Source organism: Peromyscus californicus, unplaced genomic scaffold (assembly GCF_007827085.1).
Source record: "Peromyscus californicus insignis strain IS unplaced genomic scaffold, ASM782708v3 Scaffold_3__1_contigs__length_106647218, whole genome shotgun sequence".
Taxonomy (NCBI): domain Eukaryota; kingdom Metazoa; phylum Chordata; class Mammalia; order Rodentia; family Cricetidae; genus Peromyscus; species Peromyscus californicus.
Window position 1 is genome coordinate 91145286 of NW_026294551.1, and position 10714 is coordinate 91155999.

At 53.9% G+C, this 10714-nt stretch overlaps 1 long non-coding RNA gene across 1 annotated transcript; it reads left to right on the forward strand.

Moving 5' to 3' along the window:
* The first annotated feature begins 1194 nt into the window (after positions 1-1194).
* Positions 1195-6407, forward strand: LOC128122390 (uncharacterized). Its single transcript, XR_008222420.1, has 3 exons — positions 1195-1336; positions 2369-2542; positions 3787-6407. It is a non-coding gene; the product is annotated as an uncharacterized LOC128122390 (long non-coding RNA).
* Positions 6408-10714: the final 4307 nt, after the last annotated feature.

Below are 10714 nucleotides of genomic sequence, written 5' to 3' on the forward strand. Positions count from 1 at the left end.
TGCCCGCACTCCAGTGTGGCTTGCAATCTAACACAATGGGGTGCTTAAGATGAGGAGAGCGTAGTGGTGTGTACCCACAATTCCAGCACTCTGGAGGCTGAAACAGGAAGGAGATCACAAGTTCTGGGTTACCCTGGGCTACGTAGCAAGACCCTTGTCCTTGGTCTGTTGGCCTTTGGAAGTGCGAGACTAAATGACAAAGCTGATGTGTGGCTCACTCTGGTGGGATCAACCCTCTGGATCCGCAGGTTCCACACAGAGGGAAAATGTGTCCTACAGTTGTGTCTGAAGGGCACGACAGACCCGTGCCCTCTCCTCTGCAAGCTGCACAGGCGTCCACACCATGCACAGCTACTCACACTGCCTTTGCCACATGTCGTCATCCAGAGCTGACTTGTGACTCGGAGTGTGCCGTGCAAATCTTTGACCTTTGATTTCAATGTCAGTGGGGGCTGGAGCTAGTCTGCCATGGATGCCAAGGGACAAGACGAACTTGTCACAGCAACCTCAACCATTAGCATCTCTGAATACTCTAGAATCAGCTGCCTTCTCCACCAGAGTTAGGTCTTTACCAGGAGTCTGGTTTTCTAGACAATATTCCTGAATGTTCCCTACAGAGCTGTGAGACAGAAAGCCTCAGGGTGAGCATGGACGAAGACCAGACTGAGCCCGCACTGACACCTGGTCAACACGCAGACTCTCAACGTGACCCCCCACACAGTGCCCCTCAGTGCCATTTCCACAGTCACTATGGCTGTGAGCCACCCAGGTGTCCCAGACTGACAAAAAGGGCAAGATCACAGCTCGGCCTCTCACTAGCTGTGTGACTCTGGAAAAGTCACCTCACCTCTCTGAGCTTTGGTGTCCTCATTTATACGGTAGTGGGGCTGAAAACCGTCCCTTTGCAGAGCTGGTTCACGAGCTGAAGGAGGAAAGGTCTGAGCCTGCCAGGTCGCGGGCTGGAGTGTAAAACAAACCAAGAGTGGCTGCTGTGCCAGGCTGCTCCTGGCTCCCGTGCTGTGCGGCAAATGACAAGCTGCACCTGAAGGCCCCTGGCACAGGGCAGGTGCCCAGCAGTGCCTGTGCCTGAACAAACAAGCATTTGCCTGTCTGACACTGTGGACCAGAGTTTTGCATGTCCCTGTGTGTTTATGTGCCACCCTTCTGGGCACAGAGCCTATCGGTCCCCCGCTTGAGTTTTGGAATGGGTCCAGCTAACTTAAGGGGTACATGTGGGTTCTCCCAGGTCCTGCCTTGCAGGGATGGCACATTCCAGACTGGCAGCCCCTGAACAAACTCAAGGGGAATCCAGCTTGCTCTGCTGTGCATGAAGCAGGTATGGCCACTTCACTTATTCGGTTTGTGATCTCAAGGGATGCTTGTCTGTGGGTTCTGTCCCAGCCCACGTGTCCCTGCGCTGCCTGAGGGGATGTGGAGGAACCCACTGACATTTCATCTCCCTATGCCCTTGTATTGAGCTAGGAAGGGAGCTAGCCACCCTGGAACTTGGAGATGGAAAGTTCCCTAGTTTGGTATGTGTGGATATGGAGGCCCATGAGAGCTGCTCAGGAAAGAAGCCGGGCCTGCCAGGCTGCCCACTCAGTCCAAGGAGAGCAGCTGGGTCAGGCTAAGGGCTGTACTGTTTTCTCCTCACTCCTGGCTAGTCACCCCCCACCGTCAGGAAGCCATCACATCTGCAGATCAGCCTCCCATCTAAGTTACTGTCTGTCTCGAGCCTGGGATCCTGAATCCCTGCCCTGAACACCTATCTATCCTGGGAAGGGTAGGAAACTGATGGAGAGATGCTCCTGACTCCTGGGAACTGAGTGGCAGCAACAGGCTTCAGTCAGGATGCTGGACAGTTCGGGTGTAGTTTGTACACATCAGGGGACTGGTCCCCTATGGCACTATTAAGAAGACTTTCAGGGCTGGAGCTTCATGGGAGGCATGTGCCCTCTGAGGGGTGTAGTGCTGGCTTTGTGAGGTGATCTCAGTCCTGCAAGAGTGGGCTGTGACCTAGTATGCCTGACCCTAGAATTGTCCTGATTCCTGTCTGGTTATGTTACCTTTCTCTCTTGTCATGATGTCACTAACATGAGACGTCACTGAAGGCCAAACCAAGAAGGGTTGCCCGATCCTGGATTTTCATCCTAAACTGTAAGCTTAAAAGGCTCTTTTTCCATTGTAAGTTGCCTAGTCTCTGTGATTTTGTTATAGTAATAACAAATGAGCCAAATACAGGAGGAGTCTAGGCCCTGGCCTCTTCTTGAGCCTCCGTGACCAGCAACTTGACCTGAGCCACCATTAATTATTGCCTGGGCCACTGGTCTCCCTGAGATCCCCTGACCTCAAGTCTATTCTCTCCTAGCACCACAGGGACCCTCTGGAAGCAGCAGCCAGAGCCTGAGCCTCCTTGGCACTAAAGCCTGCAGTGGCCCCGCAAAAGCAGAGTGAAGGCTGAGGCTCTGGAACGGCCTAGGAGAGCCCACCACCACCACCTCAGCTGCCCATTCTTCCCTTCCCCCATAACCAGATTGTTCAGGTAAGAATCTAGGTCCCTGGAAGCCCTAACAAGCTAGGTGTGGCAACCCATAGGCCAATAAAACATGGTGAGAAGCCGAGGTCTAGTCTGTGTGGCCACATTGTGAAGAACAAATGAGGCGCTCCAGGGACCCCCAAATTCATCCTTCGGGTCCTGACATGAGGCTTTTGCTTAAAAAGAGGGCAAGAGGCATGTATAGCTCAGCAGCCCTGGTCAAGGTGAGGTCTCATCCATCACTGATCTGTCATTGTCTCAGCTCCAGTTTCTCTTGCCTGCCACGTGGTCTGACAAGGTGTAAGAACTGCGTGGAATGTCTTTCTGGAAGGTAGTCACCCTTCCAGCTGGCACCAGGCAGACCTTTTCTTTCTTCCAGCCTGAGACTCCTGGGAAATTCCAACGTTTTGGAGGCCAGTTTCGGTATTCTGCTAGCCAAGGGAGGGGTGCAAACATCTCTAGATTACCTTCTTCCTGCCGGGTTGACTACACCCTGCTCCCTCTTAGTAGAGACCTGGTCTCTTCTCGAATGCCGTCTCTACTAAGCACTAGCTTGCCTCAAGGTCTTTGCCACAGCTGCTCCTGAGCCTGTCAAGAAACCTCTGGGGCCCATCTGTTTATCCAGCAACTGCTGCCCCGGTCTTGGGCTGGTCCCCCTGCCTTTCTCAGCACTCACCAGCTGACATCCAAGAAGCCACACATTCTCTTCATGGTGCCACCTGTGCCTGCCATCCTGCCCCACAGACGGCAACTGCACCGGTCGGGGTCTTGGTCCTGTTCACAGACACGTTCCCAGACCCTGATGGCTCCTGGACTCCCGGAAGTTACTCAGTATTTGCTGAAGTAATAATTAAAATCACAAGAGGTTGGACAGAAAGCAGGACTTACTAGCTGGCCCTAGGCAAGCTTTGAGCAGAGACCTCAAGGGGAATTGGACTCAATTCCTCTGCAGTTGGACATTCTGGTTCCTCTCTGAGGCTGGGACTAGAAGGAACCCAGGGCTAAGAATTGGGCCAACTTGCCTGGCTTCCAGAGGCTCCCCCTTAGCAACAGTACCCAGGGACCTCCCTGGAGATGCTGCTTTACAGGAATGTCCTATCATGGCAGGTGGTTCCTTTCTGTTTTCCCTGAAGTCACACATGGGCCACCATTGACTTGCTGGTGACTTTGACTGGTACTGGATGTGTGGAACTAGGCTCCCAACATCCTCTGCTCCTGCTTGACCTTGAACTCATCTCCTTTCCTTCCAGCTCCTTGGACCAAACCATGGCCTGAGGCTGTCCCTCTCCCACTGTGCCCATGGAGCCGCTGGCATCCTCAACTCCCCCAGCATGAGACACGCCCAGCCCACTGGCCCTCATAACTGAAGTCGCAGCTCATGGAGGACCAGCAGGGGGAGCCCAGACCTTTCTCTGTTTTGGTGGCAGAAGGGGGCAGAGGTGGAGAACACCCTGCTGGGCACACAGTAGGCATGCAGTAGATGTCTGGTGCCTACCAGCCCCTGCCCCCTACCCGTCTCTTCTGGCCTTCCTGACCTTCTCATTTGGGCAGCCCCCCCTCTGCCCTGGGACCTTGGCTTCAGCTGTCTGGTTGGCCCTCAGCTTCTTTGTCACCTCCTTCCTGTCACCATGGACTCAGCTTGTCACCTAGAAGAACCCCCAGTCTAGGGTCACAGTGTCTCTGTGGCATTACCCTGTGCAGCTTCCTTCCTGGTATTTACTGTCTCTGAAGTGACATTGTTTACGTCAATGGTCCCTTTCCTTTCCTGAGTGTTCGGCTCTGAGAGGCAGGGACCCTGCCTCCACCATCCTGTCCTCACACTGGGAGCTGTGCCCAGCACACAGAGGATGTTCAGTCTCGGTGGAGCACTGATGTCCACGCTGCAAGGGCACGCGATGGAGTCTGGAGGAGGCCACCTTGCCAGGCAGCCATTTCTTTGAGTCTCACTCTTAAAGCATCACTTGATGTCACACAATGTCACACACCGCGTCTGTGAGCACTTTCAGTCTTGAGGACAGGTGTTTGCCTCTCAAGAAAGTGATTAGAATCGATACTATGGGAAGGTGTGCTTCATTTCTCTTGTTGCATCGGGTTGGAAAATTCCATATCTGGCCCAGGGGCTGGCGGCTGGGACCCTGGCTCTGAGCAGGTGAGGCTGGAGGACCATGGACTTCCTGCTACTGCCATGGACCACAGCCTGCACCCTGTTTAGGAAGACAATCTGGCAATATCCAACAACAGGGGAAACATGCAGACTCTAAAATTATGCTGGCCTGTAAAATACGCGTGTCCCCAGTCCTTCCTCCCCGTGACCACACCCTTTACAATGGGACTTGCTGTGCTGTGAAGATGCCCTGTCTGCTGGTCCTGGCTGCTCTTGGGGACTCTTTGGCCAGTCGAATGGAGCAACAATGAGAATGTGAAGTTCTGAGCCCAGGCTTCAAGACCTGTATGACTCTCCTCTCTTTGAGCTCCAGCTCTACACCAGAACAAGCTAAGCCCATTTGATGGAGGAAGGAAGGCCACGCAAAAGAGAAATGATCTGTGACCAGCCAGCCCTAGCTGACGAGAGGCCAACCCCATGATTGACCAAGCCGTATCAGTAGACCAGCCCAATATCAGTTGCCTGGTAACAAATAACAGGTTGTTACTTTAGGCCTTTAAGACTCAGGTTGCTAGGCAGCATCGCCGTGGCAACGGATGACTGATACAAAAGCTTGGTGGGTCTACTCCTTGGAACTTGCCTTGAGAAGCACAAGTCAGAGGAGATGACAAAGTCAAGCATGCTCACTGGACCACACCACTGGCCAAATGCGGCAAGCCACCCTTAATACCCAGCAGCAGCAGGGAAGCAGATTCGCTAGGGGTGATTCTTCCTCACAGTGAGACTCTAAGCCATGTAAGGGACGAGGCTAAGTCATACAGGGCGACATAGAAAGACCTTCGGAGAACCTGGTTCCTCAAAAGGCACACTGGAGAACGACTGAGAGTCACACCAGTCTGTGAGACACGTTTTCCATTGACACCTGTCTGAAATGTTCTGATGAAAGACCTGTGAGGAGCCCACTGTGCGGACACAGGCTTCCAGAATCTTCTGTAAGATGTTTCTGTGTTCCTATTGAGCTCTGTCTATAACGGTGTCCACAATCTTCTCTAGGGAAGGTCGAGTACCTCATTCAGGACCCCTGCATCTTGAGTTCAAAGTCATATAAAAGGCACCAGCCTATTAAAAAGTGTTCAGCACTTTTTTTTTATTTATTTATTATGTACACAGTGTTCTGCCTGCATGTATCCCTGCAGGTCAGAAGAAGGCGCCAGATCTCATTACAGATGTTTGTGAGCCTCCATGTGGTTGCTGAGAGTTGAACTCAGGACCTTTGGAAGAGCAAGCAGTGCTCTTAACCTCTGAGCCATCTCTCCAGCCCCCTGTTCAGCACTTTTAATCACCTAAGAAGCACAAATTGAACCCACAGTGAGATACTGTTGTGCACAGCTCCGTGACCCTGGATGTGCTAACTACCACACTCAACATTGCCAAGGAGAAAGTCGGTGTGCCTGTTCTGCTTTATACAACTAAATACATGCTTACCATGAACCCCAGTGACTCTATTCCCTGCCACCAACCAGAGAGAAGGGGAAAATCATGCTGACCTAGACAACCTAACATGTTGTTGACAAATGTGTGGATAAATGTGTGGTGTCCCATCCACACAAATGGAATACAACTCACCAGTGAAAAGGAATAGACCTCAGAGTCATCAACAACACAGATGACTCTCATAGGTCTCTCAACAATTGTCTGGCACAGAAGTCTGTCCCACCTACCCAGCCCATTCACTGAAGTTCCGAGAAGGGAGGCAGTGTGTGGGAAGTCTGCTAGCTGGCGGGCAGGTGGGCGCCAGCAGATCCAGGCAGGAGCCGACTTTACTGGAAGTATTTTGCATCTTGATTGTGGTGTGGTTTTATGGGTTATGGGTTTATGGGTGTTTTATCCAAACTATGAATTTTATTGTATGCAGATTCTATCTCCATCAAGCCAACACCAGGCAGAAGACTCCTTCCAGCCAGGCCCCTGGGTCCCGCTCTGCCACCTCTGACTCCTTATCAGATGAGAACCAGCTCAGCTTCTCCCTTCTCAGGCTCCCAGCCAGGCTCCCAAGACAGTGAGTAATTAGGGCACAGGAGTCTTGGATATGGAGCCAAAACCAACAGCTGGATCAGACCAGATGCCAAGCTGTCTCCAGCTAGGCACTGTGCTCAGCCACCCGGCCCCACTACCCCAGAGGCTCGACAGAGAAACTGTCCCGCCAGGGCCAGCAAGTCAGGGCAGTGTCCCCATGGTCTCCAGTCTCAGCTGCACAAGTCCCTGGAGCCTCTGTCACATGAACAGCAGGATGCTCCTGTCCATGCCACAGGGCATCACTATCGCTACATTTCAAGCCTAGAGGAAGAGACAGGAGTCTGGAGCATGGTCTCCCTCCATCTGCCCCACCCCCAGGTCTCCAAGCTCTTCTCCGCTCTCTTTCCTTAGGGAGGGCAAGTAGCTGTGAGAAACTGTTCTATTCCCACACAACCATCAGTCCTGGAGGCCCCATGGAGGTGGAAACATTGTGGGGATTTCCGGCCACAGAGGAGAAGGTGGCACACCCTGTCTCCTGGGCTGTGGGGTCTGGAAATGAGCCTGTAGCATGTGGAGCTGTGGTTTAGAAAAGGAAGGCTTTCTATTGAAGGGCGAGGGCTCCTGGGTGTGCTCAGCCTCCAGAGCTGGCTTCCATGTGGTCTACTGAGCCACTCATCAGCAAGTCAGTGTAGCCTCAGAGTTTTACACACTCTGGGCTGAGTCAACTCCCCAGGAGGCCTATGTGACCTGCAGTATCGCTGCCATGACCAGGAGGTAGTAGAGCAGTGAGTGACTAGATGCAGAAAGCTGTGTGTCCTTGAGCAGGTTGGTCAACCTCTCTGGTCTCTGGAAATGTACACCCTAATAGGACCCAGGCTGATGAAGTTGGTTGGTAGGATCTGCATGCCTTACTCCTCCAAGGCTTAGTCAAGGGCTTTCTTCTCTAGACAACCTTCAACCCCAACCCCAGGCCACAGGATCACACCTTCCAGGCGGGGTTACGTGTGGACAGGTGCCACTCTGAGACGACGTTCACTGACTCCCTTAAGCATCAGGCAGTGCCTCCCAACACTCCTGAAGGGACTGGTGCTTGGGCAAAGTCACCAGCCAGCCCTTCCAGCTTCTGAGTTCCTCTCACACAGCAGATCCCCTACCGGGAGGAGGAGGAGCCCCCAGAACAGGACTCACAGGGCTTGGTGGTCCTGGTGTCCGATCCCATGGTTTCAGTGTATCAGCTTAACCCTGGCTCAGCAGAGCTGCGGATGCTGGGGAGTCAGAGCAAGACTGACCCTGCACACCAGCCCTGCCCCTCATGCCCCTGTCCCAGGCCACGCTGACAGGTGTAGAGAAGCACTGGCTTGCCAGGGAAGGTTCTCCTCAGGCAGCCCATGGGCCTGAAGGTGGAGACAGCCAGTTGACTCAAGCTGACTTCCACTGGCCCAGCCAAACCCGAGTACAGGGCTCCCACTATCTTCTCAGCCAGAGAAGGGCAAGAGGGAGAAGGGAAAATCAGCCTAAGCGTGTGAGGGAGGGGACAGGCTCTCTGCTCTGTGTGCTCCTTGGAGAGCAGTCACATGTCCCTGGGGAACAGGCCACATAGATTATACAGAAGGCCCCAGGTAGAGTTGACCTAGAGGTGAGAGGCCAGCCTCCCCGCACTAAACCGTGTCTCCAGCTTGTCAAGTGAACACCAGCATTTGATCTGTCCCCTAAGGCTGCAAACACCATTTACCCCTCCATAGACATGGAAATGGAGGTACAGGCCGAGAGTTCACCCAAGGCACTCCAGCCATGACAAGGCAAGGTTCTCAAGTAGGTCTCCAGCTCTGTGGGATCCCCAACCCCCAACGACGCCTCTGAAGTCCCTCGAAAGCCTTTGCCACAGCTGGAAGATAGGCCTGTGTCTCCCAGTGCTCAGAGCCAATGCACTAGAGGGTATGTGGAGGGCTGAAGTCAGCCAGGGCCAAGACCCCTCAGCTATCTGTAGACTCAAGTTTAGTCCTGACGAGAGAGAGATACCCACACCATCTCTCAGTTACATCCCTGGACCCTTCAGCCCCTGTGTAATCCCCCCTCCCAGAGATGCCACTCCATTGGTACCGCCCCGCCTCCCCAGGTCCATAACTTCATGCCCTAGCTGTCCTCCATACTTGATGATATGAGCCAGGGCAGTTTGGATGGCCAATGGCAGAGGCCCAGCTCAAGGTGGCTCCACCCAGATGGACATTTACTACCTCCCGGGCTGTCAAGCCCAGGAGAGAGCTGGCCTGGGGCTCATCCCTGTCATCTGACAGGGTCCACCCACTCCCGTATGCCCCTACTGTGTCTGATCCCAGACCCTCTGTATTGGCTCCAGCATGAAGGCCCTTGGGGTGATAGGTCCAGCAGTACCCCAAACCCAAACCCAGGGAGCAGCTGAATAGCTTCCCTGATACCCAGCTCTAAGGCCTGTTTGAAAGGCTCCTGTTAAAGTACATGCACCAACTCACTCAGTGCCAGCTCCAGCAGACCCCAGGTAGAACTGACCTAGAAGTGAGGCCCTGGGCATGGGGCAGCCTCCGTGCGCTAAGCCGAGTCTCCAGCTTTTTAAATGAAATGACCAGCATTTGCACTGCACCCAAGGCTGCAGACACCATTTACCTCTCTATAGGCATGGAAACAGAGGTACAGGTTGAGAGCTTGCCCAAGGCATCCCAGCCATGACAAGGCAAGGTTCTCAAGTAGGACTCCCATTCTATGTGATCTCCAGACCCTGGTGACACCATATCTGCACCCACTCCCTCGGTGCACCCTGGACTGATGAGATGCCTGTACTCCTGAGCAGCATGCTACCTGAGTGCATGGGCCTAATGAAACACTTCTTGCCTCAGAGGTAACTCCTTGCCTCCCCAGGCTGTGTGGCACTAAACAGAACCATAGAGATAGGCTCACCAGCCAAGCAGGAGCTGCCTGGCCCTGCCGCATGCTCCTGAAGACATGCCCACACTACCAGAGCCAGTGTGTGGCATCTTCTTTGTCTTCCTGGAAAGGAAGAGCATCTCACCGATGCTCTCAAGGAGGACACGGAGGCTGAGGGAGAGAAAAAGCCCTCAGAGGAGCTATGCTTTTCTTTCAGTGAGAGGCAGAAACGGAACATGGCTCCCCTATTCCTTCCCTGCCGCCAGGAGCCAGCCCCACACAGACCTGCAGCAGAGGACAATCACAATGACAGCCTATAAAAATCAAATGGGCTATCTTCCAGGAGGCAGGAGAGAGGGGAAAACAAAGACATCCACTTGCAAAAAGTCAGTCTGGGGTCTGGGATTAGCCGCTTTGAGTCCTTACAAGGAAATTCACATTCACAGGGATTCAGGGCAGGGAGGCACAGGGGTGGGGTGGGGTGGGGTGGGGTGGGGTGGGAGTGTGGAGGAGGTCTTGGCTGCTGAAACCAAGAAAACAGATACTTCATACAGGGAACCAAGCCAGCCAGAGAAGCCAGTGAGGGAAGGTAAGGGGAGCCATCACCAGGCCTGAGTCTGCCCGTGGGAGAGGCCTGAAGTTCACAGGGAAGACCACACATTCCCCTCCGCAGCTCAGCATGCCACCAGCATCAGCAGCAGGGAGACCTGGGCCAGGTCCCCTCTCTCCAGTCCCTATGGAGACACCCAGTGTCACCCAAGCGGTGAGTTGGGAGCCCTGAAGACTGTCCCTAGTCAGGGGCTGGGCAGTCGCCTTCCTCGGTGAGTCTCACGTTGCTCTCGTCAAAGCAGGGGTAGCTCACACCTGTCCCCAGAACAAGGAGTAAGTGAGCTGACCACATAATCCCTGGCACTGGCCAGGCACACAGGGGACCCTGACAGCTGGGAGACAAAGGTCTTGTCCAAAGCCGTACAGCTGGTCAGCAGCTTAGAACTCAGATCTGTCTTCAGCCATGCCGGCCTCTGCCCACCTCACCCAACTCACGGAAGGTTCTCACTGCATGCCAGGCACTTGCCCCGACCGCTCAGGCTGGCAGTATTGGGTTTAACCCTGCATAGGTCCAGCGAGTGGCTAACTGACTGTGTCCTGGTGCGCCATGG